Source organism: Parus major, chromosome 9 (assembly GCF_001522545.3).
Source record: "Parus major isolate Abel chromosome 9, Parus_major1.1, whole genome shotgun sequence".
Lineage (NCBI taxonomy): Eukaryota > Metazoa > Chordata > Aves > Passeriformes > Paridae > Parus > Parus major.
Window position 1 is genome coordinate 5,522,377 of NC_031778.1, and position 20,570 is coordinate 5,542,946.

The following is a 20,570-nucleotide window of genomic DNA, read 5'->3' on the forward strand; positions in this document are numbered from 1 at the left end:
TGAGATCTCAGGTCAGAGCTTGGCTAGAAGGCTCAGTGCACCTTCCCCTGCCTGCCCTGGCCCCAAAGACCAGAGCTGAAGGACAACCAGCACTGATTTAAAATCTGTTCACACAAGCCATGCCAGATTTCTTTTATTTTTATATTAAAAAAAATAAAATTATTTAATAACTCTTCCATTTTGAGAAGCCTCTGGAAACTCTTGAAAATCCACCCCCCACATCTCAACTGCAGACAGCCTGGAACAGGTACAAGGTGGGAACAACTCAAGCCTAATCAGCCACCATCTCACATTTGCCATGAAAAATAAAGTCCTAACAAACAGGAAATGCTTAAAACTTTTCTTATCCTGCCACCACTTAGAGCAGACCCATGTTTAAATAACTCCTAATTGTGAAAGGTCTTACCTAGGAAGAGATTTTCAAATAAACCATTACTCAATTTTCTGATCCACTGGAAATAAGCCACTTACCTAGTCTTTACAATAGAAGATGAAAAAGGGAGGTTAAAAATGCAACCAAAAAACCCCAAACATGATTAAACCCAAGTTCACCTATAGCTGGGGAACAATGGGAGTCCACACCATATATTCTGTGCTAGAAGTTACTTGCTAATTCCAGGCACAAGGGTCAAAATGAATGCCAGCTATAAATTTAACTATCAGGCAGCAGGGGACAAAGACAAATCTGAATGACAGGACCGTTCTAGATCAAAGACTCAGACTGCAGGCCCCAAAGACCGGAAACAAAACTGGTGTTAGAGCAAAACAAACAAACAAACAAACCCCCCACTACATCAAAATCTGAATTTATTTGTGTTTCTCAGCGGAAGGCTGTCACAGACAGAGGGTTCAAAGGACTGCCTCTCTCTAGAAACAAAACCCGTATACATTCAGGAGCACAACAAAAAGGATAGTGACAAAAACTTTTAAACCCATGACAACTCCAGCCTCCCCATTCTAGGGTATCCTAAGGTGTCTGTGGCTACCCATACAGCAGGTACCGTGGAAAATCCCCACATTTCTCAGCCAGACTGACTGCATCTCTCTCCTTTGAAATATTTTCATATTTTTCCCTCAAAATTATTGATCCAAATACATTCCTTCATCTTCTTCTACTGAACAGATTGCCTACTGCTAAAATCAGTATATCCAAACACATGGGCCTGATGTCATCTTTCTCCAGATCTACTTAAAATATCCCATTTTTCATTTACTTAAGGGAGACATGTGGCTTGATATGATTAAGCTACTGCAGCACCTAAACCACCCCCCAAAACAAAAATAAAGAGCAGCTCCTCTTTTCATTGGAAGAAAACATGACATCATGCCCATTCAGGTGAGCAGGAATATGACAAATCTTGCCCCAGTGAACAGTATCGTTATCTGCAAAGGTACTCCCAGCTCCCTCATTTATTAGGAAAATGAGGGGTGAAAAATGTGTTCAGCACATCAGAGACAGCTCAAACTGCTATTTTCAATAATACAGGAGCAAATTCCTACCCGGCTGATTGAAAGAAAAATGCACCTCCTTCATCTCAGAAATAGAATTCAATTATTTAACAGTGTAATGCACAAGACGAATTGATTAGCCAACAAGGAAAAAAAAAATTACAATTCCCTAAAAAGCAAATATTACAATTCTGCCTCTTTACACTATCTAGTAATTCTTATGTCATTGCCTGTATATTCCCTTTATATCCATTCTCCATTGCTATTCCCTTCCCCTTTAAAAGGGGGGCACAAGAAGATAACGTGCAAAATTGCAAGTGAAAAATGTCCAGCACACCGACAGGCAAAGGCCAGGCCAGCTCTCGGATTCATATGCAGTGATGGATAAATTAAGGTTTCACTTTTCCTCTTCCCTTCCTCAGCATCATTTTTTCAGCCCTTTCCCATCACAAATGCAACATCCATCTGTCCTTCCGAAATAAATGGCGAAAGGGGAATGCTGACCATGAAGCACCACACACAAACACACACACCCCTCACAGAAACACATTCCCCCCCCCATATACTCACAAGGATGAAGAATGCCTATGTGATGCTCCATTTTCTTGTTTTAAAAAGATGGAAGGCAAAAAAAAAAAAAAGAAAAAAAAAAGAAAAAAAAAAGAAAAAGAAGGAAGTGTTGCAAAATAAAAGGAAATTCCACCCACACAATCCTGCAGCCTGCTGCAAAGAAGCACCGAGCGTGCTGACGTCACGGATTCATGAATGGATGGAAATGGGGCTGGATGGAGCCCGGCGGGGGCTGCGCACCGGGAGCGCGGCCGCCAGTCCCCGCCCGCCCCGGGCAACCGCGGCCCGAGCCCCCCGGGAGCGGCGCCGGCCCAGGGCATCTCCGCAGCCCCGGTCCCCGCCGCAGCCCCGGTCCCCGCCGCTCCCGAGCAGCGGCGGATCAAATAACAGCCATCTGCCACGGGAACCCAATGCATTCGGCAAGCAGAAAAGCAGTTCATCGCCGCCCCGGCTTCTTGCGGGATTACAAACCCTACGTATTATTATTAAAATAACTAAATATAAACATGTAGCGCGAGGAAGAAGCGAGGAGAACAATAAGAGGCTTGTGTTTGATTAGCGATGCAAAAGCACCAGTAAAATAAAAATAGGAGCGTTAACAAAATCCCACATTCAGCTCCAGTCAAACATTCCCGGCAGCGGGAGAACAAGCTCACAACCTCGGTAGCGTCCAGGAACAAAGATCAGGGCAGGCAGAGTTTCACATTCGGGGCTATGGAATGATGGGCACATCACACATTTCCATTTCCACTCCAGCTCCAACCCCAAGCCAATGGAATACACTTTACCCTGCAGACCAGAGGCAAGGACACCCAAATCTTTGGCAGAGTCCCGGTGACCGCCTGCAAGAGCAGCTGTGATTCACTTGGATGTGGACAGGGAAAGAGCACAAGTTCTGCCTTCTTTTTGTATCTTTGAAATAGAATGGAGGGATGAGCAGGACAAGGAATGAAGGTCAAAGTTTGAAGGATAACCTGGGTTGCAAGATTTGCACTTACACCATCTCAGGGGTGACCAAAACTCATCAATTTGGCCTCAAACTCCTTCTGAACAATTTGTAGCCTCAAAATTATTAAGAGACAGAATTTCCATATTTCACCATGCCTTTTCCTAACCAGCAGGAAAACCCAATTATGCCAAAGCAGGGAGTCCCCAAACTTACTCTGGTGGGGCACATCTGAAAAGAACGTCTGAGACAATCCTACCTTTCCTTATGGAAAGTGGGTAACATCCCAAAATAAACCACCAGGACTGGATGTAACAACACCACAGATCTGGGCCAAAAAAACAGGGATTTTGTGCCTACTTGATCTCGTGTGAGCCAGCACCACTGATACCAGCTTCTGCACAGGGAGGAGGAGGGCTTGGATTTTGGGCTGTGGTTTCTGAATTGAGACTTATAAATCTGGCTAGGGAAAATGAAAAGGAATGCAAATGTCTTATTACTTTCAAGATCAAAGAAACCACAAATTAATTTTGCTTTAGAAATATCTCTTTCTTTAAGAGCTAAAAGTCACCAAAGTGTAAGATTTCTGCCCAGACAATGCCACTGCTGCAGCCTGAGCACTCCTGTACCCCAGGGGAACCAGGAGTGGAGGGATAGGGAGAGATACCTCTTCTCCAGAGGGATCACTTGGTGCCTCCATTTCAAATCCCAGCTGCACCTGCTTTAACTCCCTGCCTTGCCCTCCAGAGCCCAGCACTCGGCTTTACACCACCACGAGATGGAAACAGCTTCCAGATTTCCCTGACATTTTCAAAACAGGCAAAAATGTTAATTTACTCTCTTACCCTAAAGGGATCAATTCAGGAACTAGAAGGGGGAGCACAGTAGCACATGCAAGAAGCGGAAGAGAAGAAATATTGCTATAGAATAAGAAAAGTCAGCATAAAAATAGAAAGGAAAATAATTTTCAGAGGTTTCCAAGGGTTAATTGCAGTGACATTTAAAAAAAAAAGAATACCCAGCAGAGAAAATAATCCCAGTGGGAACAAAACCCCAGGAAGACTCCAGGAGAAGAAAAGAGCTTGTGCATAGAATTTCAGGTTTTCTTGTCCATGGTGGCTTGGCTCATCAACACTCGATGTCACCCACATCTCAATGGCTCAGGTTAAAATTTTTAAACACACAGGTTATGAATTTAATACAAGGTAATATCTTAATTCATTGTGAAACAAAAAAAACACATATATTGTCCTAAAATTGATGGCTGCTACACAATTATGTTGTGTTGCAACCAGATAAGTATTTTCATAGTACACATTACACAGCTCCTTTGATCAGTAAATAAGTTGATCAATATTAAGAAAGAAATTATTCTCCTCCCTCTTGCTCAGACAAAATCATTGGTAAAAGCAGGGAACTCAAGTATCAGATGCCAAATACAATTTATTGGCTCATTATTAATGTGACAATAGAGAGGAAAATGTGCTGTATACAACAAGGGTATAATATACTAAAAATCCAAAGTTCTTCAGGGACCACAAGAGTGCCAGTGAAAAGTTGACAGGCAGCAGGATTTCTGAAAGGAATTATGGGCAACCAAGTGATTAGGCCAGTAAGAGAAATAACAGGCCAAACTGATGGCAATGGGGCAAAAAGGAACGCTAAAAGTATTTTTAAAAATTAACTATTTACCATATTTGAAAAAAACAAGATAATTAAGTACTTCCAAGCCAATTAATAACTAATAGGAACGTTATACAGCATCTGCTAGGCATAACATTTCTAGTTGGCACATCCTATTGATTTGAGCCTCGTCCTAAAATAATAATTTAACAAGTTCTCCAATCCTGTGACCTTCAATTTTAATAAACTGGTGAACAACAAAAATTGCAGAAGACTGAGAATACCAATATTATGCCAATATTCAAAAATAGCATACGTTGTTATTTACAGGCCTTGGCAATTTGGAGAAAAAATCCTAAACCAACCTTTGACAAGAAGGGATGGTTCTGCTGCCTTGGACCAAAGGCTGAGTTATCCAAGGACCCTGCTCTGACAGTGGCCCATAATAGCAACACAGGGAAGCACAAACCCAAAGCAAAGCTTTAACGCTTCCCCTGGTATATTCCACTGACAACAGCAGAAAATTAGAAAAGAGATGGGAGTGACTCAAAGGTTAATTTCATAATTATGCAGTACTAAGGCTGTTAATAAACCTACTCAGCACACACTTGGAGGCACAAGAGGGACTGCTCTGTGAAAACTTCCTACCTGGATGAGTAAATAAGTGAAGTGAGACAGCAAATGATTCTCCAACAGGCAAATGTTTGGGTAAATATTTGCATAGATAAGGTGCTGAGAGGGACATTTCATTGTCAAGTTCTAAACACCCATGAACTCTTGAATCCACTCTTCCCAGCCCTAGACACACATCCCTGCTGTGAGTGTCCAGGAAGGAAGGAAGGAATCAGAATCATGGAATCAGACTCTTGTTCATGCTGTCATTGTGTCCATACCTGACCTGGTGCAACTCACCTTTCTCTTGTTTAAGGAGCAAAGCTTCTATTTCACATCCTTCCAAACTTGCTATTTACAGAGATTTATGACTAGACCTTATTTGATGCCCCACACATTCCAGAAATATCAGTTACAGGAGACTGGAATATTGTAAAAAAATTGAACATGTAACACAGTAGTATAGACCAATTTATTTTATTCTTTTCCCTTTTCTGTGCAATTTTGTATGTCTCTTACACACTCAATAGGGCAAATACAACACAATTTTAAATCAACTGTCTCAATGACATTTTACTAAGACCATTTAATTTAAGAAATTAAATTTATGCATTTATCATCTAGGATTTTATCTAGAATATGCCCAGACCTGGGACTCTGAGAAATCCTCCCTGCAGAGGCAGGTGAACAAAACAGGACCACCATTGAGACCTGGGAAGCATGACCAAAGGAAAAGAGAAAAAGCCCCAAAATGGGGCTTTCTTTAACCTTGTACTGCCCTCAGCAACACTCCAGGAGCTAACAATAATAAAATAAAGACACTAAAGGCACTAAAATACAATGACAAGACAAAAAGCATTACATGTTTAGGCAGGAGGTTGGTAAGGATTCCCTTTTTAAGGAGATTCTGAGTGGTTTCCCCTCTTTTTTCCAGGTGAGCCCTGCCTTTGTGGTTCAAGTCAGCATAGTTTTTGGAGGAGACATAACACTGAAACGTTAAAAATATGCACTGGTGAGGCTGGGAAAGTTCAAAAAACTACATTTTCAGACTACCTTCTTGTGAAGGATGGCAGTCCAGCTCCTGAGACATAAAGACAAGCTCTGGAATTCCATCAGGAAGGAAAATGGTGCTACATAAGAGTCATTATAGCTGCTGAAGTGAAAGCAAGTAAACAACAGCCTCCCCACAGTGACAGTGGTGGTGGCCAGCTGAGGAGAGGCCATTTGAGAAAACCAGATTATTTCTTCAGGGAAACAGGCACAAAATAATGTTCCTCCCAGAGAACAGGCTGAAATCACGTCTTCCATAATAATAATTAACTCAAATAGGGTTACCAGCAGTGAGAAATACTGAAGAAAAGAATTTTAAAAATAAGTATTCATCAACAGCAGTTACAAGGGGCACTTGTAAAGCCAGCTGAGCCACTGTCACTTTTCCTCTACCAGATGAGGAACCTGCAAAAAGCAACAAGACCTTGACGATAAAGCCTTACTATTAGTGCCATGTGGAAAGAAAAGTCCTATAATTTATGTTATTGCCGCAAAAAGACATGCATAAATGGGAAGCTATTGCAGGGAGGAATTAATGAAACTGAAGAAGTGATTAAAAAATTCAGTCCAATTCCCCAAGGTCAAGTGTTGTTCAGAGAAAAAAAAATCACCTGCATAAATATAGAAACAACTGCTGAGCAGCTGCACTGTAGATAAGGATTGGGGATGGAGAGGATCAGAGACTGAGCACAAATTATAAATATCCAGTTGTCACAAACAAGGCAACTTCTATCCATTGACAGGAATACAAATTCCTGATCCTCTTAGTTTTGATGAAGCCTTTGGGAAAAGTCCACTTTTGGGAAAGGCTTGCTGGGAATGTGAGAAACGACACCCCAGAATAACAAGCAAAGGCAAAGAGGTCATCAGGTGAGCTCTGAGGGATGGGGGAGGTAACTCAGTGAGGTGGCTCAGTCTGGACAGAGTGAAATGAGAAGCTAAGAATGAGATATGATATGTTTCAACTAAATACAGAAACAGTTTCTGCAAAGAAAGAGGGAAGTCATATTCCACACCTACAGTGAACAGGAAAAACAATGGACTCAAAGTGCAACAAGAAAAAATTACTTTGGCTGTGAGAAGAACTTTTCTAAATGGTAACCAGGGAAGCACCAGTGTAAGGAACTTGTTTCCTCTGTTAAAAAGGAAACAAGTAATTTCACAAAAACTGTAGAGCAATAGTGATATTGCTTTGATGCAAAAGATGAACTTTGGGAACCTCTGAGGGATCTTCTGTGAAGATATGGAAGCACTGAAAGCTTTGCAGCAACAGCACAAGCTGAAAAATTCCTCTGATCTTTTGCAGTGCAAGGTCTCATCAAATTAAATCATTCTGTCCTTGCTACTGTTACACAACCCTTTTGAGGAGTAATATTCAGATTTTCTACCAAAAAACCTACAGAAACTGCTGAAAGCCCATTAAGATAGCAGAACTCAAGTCATGAGACTGCCAGAATAAGGCTCTATATTTAGTACCAACAGTTTTCTCTGTAGTACTGTGATAAAGTTCCTTCAATAAGAGTGGATCAGCTCTATGTAAATATTCTCAAGGCAAACAAAACCTGCTCAGCATCTTCCTCCCAGACCCATGTCTCTCATGAAGCTTTCAGTAGGTTTTGCTTCAGAGCTCACTGCTTTTTTTTCCCCCTCCCTCCCAAGAGACTTCTGCTCCCCCAGTGCTCACTGCAGACCCCGTAAAAGTCCTCTTGTTCTGTGTGAGGTATCACGACGCAGAATTACTCAGAGTTCATGAGTTCTGACAGCACTTTAAATAGTTACTGTCATGATTAGCAGAATATTGGAGTTTAGAACACTGAACTTGTCAGCAGTGGGGTTTGGTCCTTATTTTCAAACATAATATTGGACACTGCAGTAGGATGGGGAAAGCACCCCAAAGGGGTCAGTGCACAGCGCCCCAAATATTTTCTGAATTAAATCACAGAACCGATCTTAAAGGACAACCAAAAGTTAAACAGACTTCACCCAAGGGGTTCCTCAAACTTCATCAATGTCCTAATACTCCAGCTCAAACCACCAGCTTTGCATTGCACAGGATTTGCCTATCCAGGGAAAACCAGCACCACATTAGTAAATTCAAGTCATGCCTAAGAGAGGCTGACTGAGAGCCATGTTCAAAAGCACATCAGCTGAAGCATTAACCCTGGGACCTTCCAGGGCTTTGCGGGAGTGTTTTATAACCTCCAGTCCTCTATAAATGTCACAGTCCCCCTTAGGGCCAGACCTCCCATCCTCAAGCCTCCTCTACTCACCACAGTCATACAGAGCACTCCCATATAGAATGCCTTGTCTATTAACCACAAAAATCAGATAAATTAGAAGCAACAGTGTCAATGAAGCAACTGATGAATTGTCACTGATGAAGCAAGGACAAGGGTGGTTCAAGCAACTAATTGCTTTCACTGAGATGGAACGAGGTTCAAATCAAGGGAGAATTCAATTCTTCAGCAAAATACTTCACCTTAATTATAGCTCATAACAAGAGACAGCCAGAATCTAAATATATGGATGCTCTGCCTCTACAGCACCCACCACTCCTCACAGAATGGGTAAAAATTGACAGCTTTTATATTAAGAAACAAATCCCAAAATGTAGCTCCATCTCACATCTTCCTGCAATCCCACTCAGAGGTGGCTCAGGCACATCCTAAAATTATGTATCTGTAGCTTTCTCTGCATGAAGCATCTCTATACAACAAAGATCTCACAAACGTAAAGAAAATGTGTAGAACAAGCCTATTTTCAGTCTCCTTGAGTGAAACAACTACATTTTCTAGCATTACACAGATAGCCAGCCACTAATTGAAGAAAACTCTAGCTAGTTTTATAGAAAAGAATAAATTATTTTTCAAGCAGCATCTACAAAGAAACAAGCAACTATTTTTTACATACTCTTCTAAACCTAATTCCCCAAAGCTTACACAGTTTTTAGAGAATTTTCAGTTCTTATACAGACAGATCTAAGTGGTTTGCTAACATACAAGTTTTACCACTTAACTTTTAATATATAAAATAGATGTAGTTAAACTGAAAAACTGCAGATATGAAACAGAATCAAGAGACAATATATTCTTAGGAAAGCAATACCCCAAATAAAACATGAATTTCTGCGTTTCTGGAACTTTGCTGGTGTCTACTCCAGCTACAAAAGCCTGGATTCCTCTGAGAATCTGCATTCTCCAGCCAATCACCAGGGAAATACCATGTAAAAGTACTTACAACAATGGGAAATTATATGCTAAAGCTATCCCCTCACAAAATCAATATACCTGAATTAACAGATTCAAATGCTTTCAGACTCCAAGTTCTATTGGAAAAATGTAAACACTAGGATTAACACCTCCATCTATGCACCCACCCCTTTGGCACCTATGCCTTCCTATTACTCCCATGGGAGCTGGATCCCATCAGGTCTCTGCGGGCTCAGCAGGGAAATGGCTTTGGACACAACATAAAACAACAAGGTGAACTCAGCTCATCCCTACCTTAGAAAGGGAAGTCTATTTAGAATTTAAGGACAACTGCAGGAGTGAGCACATTATCATTTGATATCTTTTTGAGTTTCTGACTAGTTACTACAATTCAAATCTCAACAATTCTGGTACCTGATCATTGTTCCAGAAGCACTGGAAGCCCATGTCCTCTTGGCTCACTGCACATGTGCCTCCTCTTCAAGTCACAGAAATCAAGCTGTCCTCGGAAGCTGCACCATGGGTAGTGCTCAAGACAGTCCGGCACTGAATTCTTCTCTCTAGAAAGAACAAGAAAGCTCAGAACCCTGCTGAAGTGTATTGAAAAAAAGCTCCCAAGATCAACCCAACACATCCCCTCAGTACATCGTGATGTGACGTGGCACATTCAAAGGCAGCAGAGAACATCCAAAATTAAGTATGCACTTTCAAAAAGGAGCTGGAGTAGAAAAATACCTCAACATATTTAGTACATCCTTTCTTAGCACAGGCACACACTCTATAATCCTTTTATGGTACAATTTTAATCTAAATTAAGCAAGTAGCTCCAGTAAAAGAGCTCAGAGCTTACCACATTACAAAATTACATCAGGATTGGATTAGACTGTAAAATAACATACTTCAAGGTAATCTATTAATGATATTTTACACTTAATTCTATACTCAAACTCCAACCTATTTGTTTCCTTCAAGCAAATTTTAAGAAAAGCATAACTTACTACAGTCCTCCTACATACATACAACTCAAAATATTATTCCTGTTACCACCAGAAACATGCAAGGAGAGAGACAACTACTGAGACTCCCAGTCTTGAGCCCTCTGCACCTTTTTTCCACCCCCCCTGCCCCTCTCCCCCCCAAAATTTAACAGGCTGCAAGACTTAGCCCAGCCCTTCATAAAATTAAAGAGAAATCAACACCTTGAACTTAGAGAACTTTAATGCAGACACTGAACTACCTGGTCTAAAAAGAGTTTCTCTCTACCCACACGTATAGTTTTCCTCATATCCTTCAGCATCCTTCAGACACAACCAAGCTACTACAACAGTGAGGAGGAGGGTTAGCACCAGTGTATTGCCAGAATTAGGAGACTTAAGACAAAAAATCCATGTGGCACCACCTGCCTCACGTTCCTCACCACAGTTCAGCTGCTCTCAAGGCTGCTCCCAAAGTTTGGGAAGCTCACCTAATTTTTTGCTGAGGTAAAAGCAAGGGCCAATTGTATTTGAGAAAAACACTAAGTTTTGTGACCACTGTCATTTCGTTTTATATGTCTCCTTATCTTTGCTGGTTTGCCACAAAAACAGGACAGGTAATTCCACATTCCCAATAAGGAAAAGCTTGTGAGGTTCGGGTTAGGCTACATTCAGAGGCTCCATTTGGACAACAGGAGGATGATGATATAACAATATTCTCACATTGGAAAGTACCAATTTGTAGCATCTATGGCCCCATACCAGGCCTGCATGAAGTATTTTCATTACAGAACAATTTCCAAATAAAACCTAGAGTAAACTTACATGTATCTTAACAGTTTTATTAGACAAACTTTAGAGTTTAGACTTTATGTATTAAAATGTAAATATTTACCTTTGTTCACAAGAAAATTACATGGTTCTACTAAATCAATGACGAAAGCCTCAAAAGCCAGTAATTATAATTTTTACCACTATTTTAAGACAGGAAATGGTACATGCAAACATAAGGTTTATTTTCTTTCTTATGAAAATAAACGCTGTAAGCAATACTACAGATGAAACAATAGTAAGATTGAAAGAATCAAAACCACACAAAATAGGAAAAAATGCATTGGAATACTTTATCCTTGTAAGCACAAATCCTATATGTGTATAGGAGACAGCAGAGAAAACTGGAAAGATGTTCATAAAAAACAGGAGACACCAGATGCCCAAAGTTGGCCAAATGCCATTGGAATAAATTACTGCATTTCACATGAAAAAAATACAGCTTTTAAGGAGAGGTTTGAAACCACCATTTGATAACTGGCAGCCAAGGTGGGAATGGTCAGTGCCTAAATGGGAAGGGACTTATGGGGCTGGAGGACTTTCAGCACCAGATGAGTTCAGTTCTTCCTGAAGTTCCATTTACCACCACCTTTTATAGCCTTCAATTGGCTTTTAACCTTTTCTTCCCACATCCAACCTGAAAGATTTCATGCCTCTATAATCCAGTCCAGAAGCCAGCATGGTGTGTGGCAGCTTCAATCTCTTAAGAATGCATAAAAGCACTTACTAGGTAAAAACTGTCCATGTGAACAGGACAGACCAAAAGCCAAAGGTGTGCAACACATATCACCCCAGCTGGGAACAAGAGTACAAACACATCCGCTGATTTAATTTTCTTTTTATTTTTTAACATAATAATCATGGACCCAAAGAATTCTTTCAATCTCCTATCTTTCATCCTGCAGAAATACCAGCAGAATTCCAAGTATTTGGATTCAAGTGCAAACCACTGCAGATGGATTTTTGTTTAAAGAACTGAACAAACAAAACATTATTTGCTTCGAAATTCTTCTACTTGTGGTGAAAGCTGAGCTGTGCTGAAATCAATAGGACTGTTGGCATTGTTTTCAACTGAGCTGGAATTTCATTTCCTGTACCCCACTTCAGATCTGCTAAAAACCACTAGAACAGAGTTTTGACCTTTCACAACAACATCTACAGTTCAAAATAAAGCGTTTTGTGCAAAATAAATACTTACAGGGCAGGTTACATAAACAGCATGAAAGCAGCAGCTGTGGCTGGTTTCTTCAGAGAGAAAACTTTGCCCCCAGCCTGGCTGCTCTGGATTAATGATGTTCCTGTTCCAAACCCAGGCTCTGAAGCCTTGGGAAGTCCCTATTCCAACTCAGCAAGGTAGGAAGGTTTGCTGTTATAACTGTTGGCTGATAACAGCTTATCAGAAAGTTTTCAAAGGTTAATCTCAGTACACATGCATGGCAAAACTGCAAGGAAAGAACAAGGGAAATGTTGAATTAGTGCTCCCTGTCCTCCTGCCCCTGCAGCAAGAGATAGAACTCTCTCATACCCCATGACCTGCAGCAGTGCCAGCAAAGAAACTTCCACCAAAACTCCTGTTTGAACTGAAAACATGAGATCCCCTTTCTTTCAAAGGAGGTGCTTGCTTTGCCTGCTGCATTCCCACAGGCTGCCACACGGGATGGAAAAGCTAACCAAAATCTTTAAGTTTGATCCTTAAATACAAGGCAGTTTTATTACTGCTACCAAATTTATCACTGACACCAAGCTCCATGACAACTCACTGGAAAACAAAAACAAAACAAAATCTTCAGTTTAGGGCATGCTATGATTTTTATTTCTATCCCAACCAACCATGTTACTGAACTGTAAAGGGCTGATGCAACCTTAAACCAGAAAAAAAAAAAAAAAGCCCAGTTACAGACTCATTACTAATTCATCCTGGCTGAAGCTGCATACCAGCAGCTGCTGCCTCTCTCAATTAACAGCAAATATTGAACAGTATTGTCATTTAACGGTGTTTACTGCCTGCTGCCCTGTCCACTGCCGCATTTTCAAATGCTCTGGCACAATTTAAAGCATCAACACTAATAAACAGAACTTAGTTTAACCCTTTATGTATCATAGCAGAAGTGTTTTACTCACTTCCTACATTCATTAGGTGCTTGGCAGAAGCTGAAGCCCAAGGATGCAAGGTGCCACCAAAATGGGATTTGTAGTTCAGAGGCCCACAGGGTGCTTGGCATCCACAGAGGGCTGAGCACAAGTGTGAAAAATGATGGGAGTAACTCCAGCAGAACAGCTCTTTAGGAATTATTGCCAAAAAGTTGAAACAAAAGAGAAAAAAAAGGAGGAGACCACACATTCAGCCCCTGCTGTTGAAAATTTTGAACAACAAAAACTCAAAACAAACTGGGTAAAAAAATAAAAATAAAGATACAGCCATTTTTCAGGGAGAACATACCAGTGCTGATTCCTGATGACCCCATCTCTGCACAGGGGAGTCAAAAGAGCCCAAATTTGGACCTCCCTTCCCACTACTGTGCCCACAGCTGCCCTTTCACCAGGCTGGGTTTGAAGTAAATGATTACACAAACTGCAGCCAGAGCAAGCAACTGGAAGTGCAGCACTTCCACGCTGCCTCCGCAGGCACTTCTGTGCCCCCACTTGCTCCATGGTGTCAGGTTTGCTGGAAGCCACTGCTGTATAAGGGACTGTAAAGATTCTACATTTCATTTCCACCCTGTGTTCCCAGCACATCAGCAGGAGGGAACATCTCCAGGCTCTCCTATGAGCCCACTGCCAGCTGGGCCAGGGCCAACACGTGGATACCAAGGACCTGGAGAAGGGAGGGGATGCTGGGCCAGCCCAACTCACCTGCAAGGTGCACACTGGCAGTTTAGATACTATGGGAAAACATCAAGCAGCTTCTGTACTGCATTTAGAATGTACAAGATGTGTCATTCCAGCTGATCCTGAAATTGGGGAATTCAGTTATTTCTGAGGTAGCTGGACCTTTTTTCTAGCCCTCCTGCAGAGGGAGCAAAGCCCCAAGGAGTGGTGCTCATATTGTCAAATACATGAGGGAATGGCTTGGAAAACTGGGCAGGTAAATGTAGGTCCAGGCTCTGGCCAGGGCTCTCTGTGAACTTACTTTCCTCAGGTTAGCACCTGGCTGCAAGTCCCCTCATTTTCTCAGGTCCCTCTGCTTGTATCCTGTGCAACTCCAACAGCCAGCCTGGTTTGCTGGGAGGATTCCTTCCCTCTAGGTTCTCCCATCACCTTTGTGCCCATGGGGTCTGAGGTGCTCAGATATATCAGGTGATATGACTAATACCTGCCATCTGCTCATTGCTACCTCCCCTCTCCTTTCCTGAAGAGGAGTCAGCACTAAAGTGCTTGTTCTACTCGATCTATTTTAGGAGCGTGGGATTTCAGCATCCATGCAACACTGCTTTAAGCTAGAAGACTTAAATCAAATAAGCAGACCATGCTCTGGCAGGGAAAATTGAGCACTAGGTCCTGTAAAAGTCTCTGGACTCTTTTTTTGCAAAAGTTATCGCCACTTCAGTGTGCCCAAGGAACAGAACTATTGCCCAGGTTTCACTCCAGACCACAAAGGAGGGGCAGATGAGATCCAGGCCTTGGAAAGTATCCACTGCTCTCCATGGAGACCAAGTCAGCCAACACAGCTTGGAGCATCAACAGGCAATGTGCTGCAGCATCGGGTAATACCCTGCTTCCAGGAGTGAGGAGCTCCTACCCAATCACACCACCTTGGAACACAGTGGGCAACAGAAACAGGTACCAATAACTGAGGGCACATCTCTGCCCATCAGACTGGAGGGGAAACTTCAACTCACAGGGAACAGAAAAGCATTGATTCTACCAACAGCTGCTCCCCATATGTCATGGTCAAGGGAAAAAAGCAAACTGGGTACACAAAGGAAAGATGGGGAGAGAGGCCAGTAGAGGATAATTTGATTTCACCGTATTTCTTAGAGAAGCTGTGTCAAAATCCAAAGAGAAAAGTCATCATAGTGTAGGAGGCTGAAAGATTTGAGACGGAGCAGTGAGGAGCCTCTGGCCCCATAAATGTTTAATTTGAACAAAGCAGCAGATAAGTTGTAAGCACAGTTCTGCTGCTGTTGCTGAACTGCACGCTCCTGCTTTGACTTCTAGATGACACACAGTGAGAACGTAAGTATAAAAATAAAATAGGAGAAAAGCACCAGGGAGATTTTCATACCTGACACTACAGACAGAGCTGCACAAGCCAGCAACACACTCAGCTCCCTTCCTTCTCTGTGCTTGGGCCAGTAGCAGGAGGGTGAGCAGCACACATGGAGCTCTGGAGTGTTCCCAGCTCTCAATTTCACAGCTCTGCCAGCCCAGCACAGTGCAGGGGATAACAAGAACTACTGCACCACACCAGGGCTGCAGATCACTGATAAAAGGCGATGCTGCCTGCTAAGAACACTGTGAAACTGGAGAACTACAGAGGGAAGAGGCACATGGAAACACAGAAGAAAATGGATCCTTCAAGTCCTAGGAGCAGAAAAAGAACCCACCTGGAACTGTTCCTCTTGCAAAATTGTCTTACAAGGACTGACTCTCTTCCTGTGCTCCTTTCCCAACAAATAAAATTTATCATTAAGGATCATTCTTTCCCCATCACTTCCTTGAGTTATTCCTATCCCACTCAAAACAGTAAGCTCAAATTGGTTAAATAAATCCTGAAGAAAAGTTGCTAATTAGTGTTTCTTCCTGCCTAAAAAGCAAGAAGAGTCTGAAAAAGTAATTAATGCATTCCATGACCCCTGAGAGATCTCCAGTTCCACTCTTCTTCCCTTTCCTGCTCTTTACTTCCCTTAGATTGTGACTTGATCACCATTACCTACTTCTTTCCCCTTCACAATCAGAGAGGAGCCTATTTCCTTTCCCTATTTATATCTTTCTCATCTCAAACTTCACTGTTTTTTCTGCATCTATATCTACTTGCTGAAATTCAGACAACTCCTCTGCTGCCTCCACCAGCATATCTAGTCTTCCTCCCAGTCTCTTAAAAAGAAATGCGGCTTCACTAAATCCAAGCACAAAAGTTCAATTAGACATAGATTTTACCCCAGCAGCCTGTTTTACTAGAATTATGACACTTATTCCAAAGCCAGCTATGCCCAAGAACTGCCTGGACAAGCTTGGAATGAGAGCAGGAAGCCCTTTGGTTTAGGCCTTCCTCACTCCCAGTAGGAGAGCCTCATCCACACTGGTAAGGCAGGGAACAGTGCAGGACGAATGCTACCGAAATCTGCCCAGCCTCTGGAAAACCTTCCACACAACAAGTGAAGGTCATCCATCAGTACAGATTTTTCTCTTTTAAAAGCATAAACAGATCTGAAAACATACACAGTGGTATTCTTATATTTTGCACTGTTCTCAAAGCTGGGATTGTATCTGAAGAAGTGACCATGAGATGAAACACCAACAGGTAGTTTTCTGCATGTGAAAAGAAATTAGGAGGAAGCAAACTCATAGCACAGCTCCATTAATCTCCAAGGACATAACTACTCATTGCAAGTACAGACACATCAGAAGTCCCTTTTTCACTGCATTAAGCTGCTGAGGAAAACCTTGCAATGCCAGGACAGCACCCTGGACTCTTCCATGCACACCTGACATAGGAAGGCATCACCTCAGACAAAGCAGGACCTCAACTGTCACTGCTGGCTGCTCTGGATTTTCAGCTTCCCAAAAGCTGATGTCATGGCATTTCTCCTTGCAAAACAATGACCTTTGCAGGCCTCTGGAGAAATAAGCCAAGTCCAACAGGAAAAAGATACAGATGACAAGGAGAAATGCTGGTTTGTGCTGCTACTCAAATGACAGCATTAAAAACTTACACTGACACATTATGATATGATTCTACTGTAACTGCAATCTCCTGTGACACAACCATGTCATTTTTTCTTCTGAGAAACTCACTCTGAATCTACAAGATAGATGGCACTAAGAAAGGGAAGCAGTCCCATCTCTTAGCAAACACTGGCTGGTGACCTCACCCTTGTATTGTGGCAAGGCTGCAGAAGGGAGAACACTCCAGGGAAGCAGCTCTTGGACAGACTCACAGAACACCTCAGGAGACTCAGCCAGTCATACTTTGTGACAGGGAGGCTCCCTCCTTACCAGGACAGAGGTGACACAGTTACTCCCCAAACCAAGACTCTCTGCCTCAGAGGAAAGCATAGACATATTAAATAGCTTGAGCCATAAAAAAAACCCAAAAAAACATCAAAACCACCTTCTAGCCACCACCAGAGCTGCATTTTACATCTTCCTTCTCACTGGAGAGCGAAAAGGAAACCTCCCTCACCTCCAGCTGACAGCAGCAGCTCCATCCCTCCAGGACAGAACCAGCTGTAAATATTGGCTGGAAATATGTATTCCCACTGGGGACTGGCAACTGTCTGTAATTGCTGGCAGCAGGGGGGCCAGGGGAGTCCCTCTTGTGCCAAAAAGCAGATAAAACAAACCAAAGAAAAAATGCCACATGCATTTACCACAATAGCTGAACCTACACAGCACTGATGGGGCCACTACACCTGTGTTCAGGCTGAAAAGAAAGCATTTTAGAACAGCTATGCTAAACTGAACTACAGAAGCTGCTTATAAACAAAATTACTGAAAAGATGCTCTGCCCTTCATGCTGTAGATCCAAGGTGAGGAAAGGCCACAAGGGTATGTGACCAGACCAACAGAGATGGATCGCAGGACTGCAGGCCTGGATGTGGACAGTGGTCCTAGTAGAAATTTTTCCATTACTATTACAACACTGACAATTTATTCCATAAATACAACCTCAGCTTGCTAGAAATGCATTTCTGACTGAGCACAGTAAAGAAAATATGCACTGTGAGCAGAATACCCAGGTTAATCAATACTCTGTGTATCTTTGTGTGCGTATAGTTCAGCCACATCAGTATATACAGTAAGACATTTTTCTCCATTTTCTTCAACAAGAAAGTGTTCAGGAGTTCATTTAAGTTTTTCATAAGAAATTCTTTATATAAGCTGATCAATAAACCAAGGTTTGGGAAAAAATAGACAACTATTAGAATTCTACTGTGGTACAGTATTTTCTACTCCTACCAGGTGTCTGTGCAAACTGGGATGCAAACCTGAACATCAAAGCTACACACTGATATGGATTTGTTGACTGACACCAGGAAAACCAAGAAAACAGTAAAAGGAGCACACAGAAAGAAGGCCAAAAGACAACTCAGTATGCCTTGTGAAGACTAGACAGAAGTTTATGCAGGAAGAAATTTCTGGCTGGGATACAAATGTGAACAATTGCCTGAGAAACAGCCCAGGTCACCTGCTGAGTAGCTGCCAGCCATTCTGTAGGAAAGCAGCGTGAATTTATAACTTGGTAACATAAGGCTGAAGAGATGGAGAGCAATAGCAGGTGGCCTTTGATATCAAGATCTTTGCTATTGCAGCTTCAGCACCTTCTCTTGCTCCAGGCAATCACTTGATCTCACATGATTCCCAGAAAGACCAAATTCTACTTAAGAGGTTGCAACAAAGCTCAGGAAACATTTTCTCTCAAAGGACATCTTGGGAAACTGAAGCAATCAGAATGATGAGGCTTTTTGCTCCTGCCAAGTGCCCGAGGTAACAAAGGTAATCAAAATAAAGGCACAAAATAAGATTCTGACTGTAGATGGTCAGTGTCTAATACAGGGATGATATTTCGGGGTTGGATTTTGTGAATATAATCATCTGAGATGACAAGAAGAACAATTTCCTTTAGCACATGAGAGGATCTTGCAGAGAAGAAAATAACATTTAATGGTCCCTTTTGCCCTCCCCTCTGGGTTTGCCTTTACTCTCCTCTGTAACAAACAGGCTGATCAAAGTTCTTCCTTCCAAATCCATGGGGAGGGAGGACCTGCAGACACAGGGCCATTGCTCTCAGTAGTTTAAAAGCAAATGTATTGCACAGATAATGAATCTCAACTACACAGGAACATAAGTATTTTAACCTGAAAATCATAGAAACTAACCCTGATGTTGCAAAATAATGACCAGGGAGAGTGAGAGAAGGGATTGTATTTTTACCCAAGTGTGAGAACAGTTCCTTGTGCTCCAGACACATCAGTTCAGAATGGGTAGAAGTATATTCTCTAGGCCTTGCAGTATCTCCTGGAAGCTTGAACACACTGATGCGTGTTCTTGCGGTCACCCCAAAGACCTGCAAAGGGCAGGGCAGAACAAACAAATTAACTGCTCAGGAGTATTGCATCCAACACTCCCTTGGCCAAGGGAATAATGGAATGAGGTATGGAGGGTTATGAAGTCTGACTGCTGATAGGAGAATAAAGATAAAGCACTATCAGAAATTAGTCCTGAAGATCAATCCTCAAGCACAATGCTGAGTTAGCTCCTTGCAAAGAAGAGCAGAGCAGAACATCTCCTTTAAGGAAGGAGCCCATTTCTTCTCACAGGTCGCTTATTGATGGTCACCTTGTCAGCCAGAAAACATCATGGTTCCTGGTTGCAGCCTTCATGGCTGCATATGGGCCTGTTGTCTAACACCACAATACCTTCTCATTCTTCCCAGTTGTCTTGTTACACTTCCAAAAGAGACTAGAAATTCTGCTTCCTAAGTAATTCCCAGTGAACAGCCACAGGGTGCTACAGGGAGAAGGTTAAAGACTCCTCTCACACAATCCTTGTCAAGGTGCTGGTACTTTAATATGCTGCTCAGAAATGTTACTTCTACTGCAGAGTCACAATCCAACACCTCAAGACATGACAGGAGAGAAATATACCTTAGTAAAATGTGGGAAAGGTACTAAAAAGTACTTGATGCCAACTCCTCCAAACACTTAAGTATAAGCTAGACAGTGAAAGTAGTTTACTGGAGCCTCTGAGCTTCTGTGCCCTCCCTGCTTCCAGCACCAGGGAAGCAAAGCCATGGGATGAGGGTCAAACTCCAGCATGGCCAGTGTAGCACAGTTTAGTGGGACTTGATTGGAGGGAATGGCTCAAAATGGCTCAAACATCAGGTTTGAAAGCCAAGAAAAAGCCTTTCCTGACAAACATGCATGTCAAAGAAAATCCCATATTCCTTTAGCATCCATGTCTTACTGCAAATATTCAGTTTGGGACTTATTTTTTTTTTTAAAAAGAAGCACCAGAAAGAATGAAAAACACTTCTAATGCACTTACACATAACATTAGTCTGTTTTCACTAGTAACTGTTATTCATCCTTCTTCCATTCCAAATTCTGGTACTATCCCCTCTCACCACCAAGACTGAGAGCT

General features: G+C 42.1%; 1 protein-coding gene across 8 annotated transcripts in view; it reads right to left on the reverse strand.

The window, feature by feature from the left end:
- MAP3K13 (mitogen-activated protein kinase kinase kinase 13) overlaps positions 1–20,570 on the reverse strand; it is a 68,384-nt gene that overhangs the window by 32,336 nt on the left and 15,478 nt on the right. For 5 of the 8 annotated variants that reach the window (XM_015637490.1, XM_015637496.1, XM_033516795.1 and 2 more), the window contains one exon: positions 9,874–10,019. The gene's annotated coding sequence lies outside the window, so the exon portion shown is untranslated. Of the gene's footprint in view, positions 1–2,019; positions 2,124–9,873; positions 10,020–12,462; positions 12,551–19,361; positions 19,495–20,570 lie in introns of those variants that run through there. The other 3 variants (XM_015637492.1, XM_015637493.3, XM_015637495.2) reach the window with 3 other exon arrangements.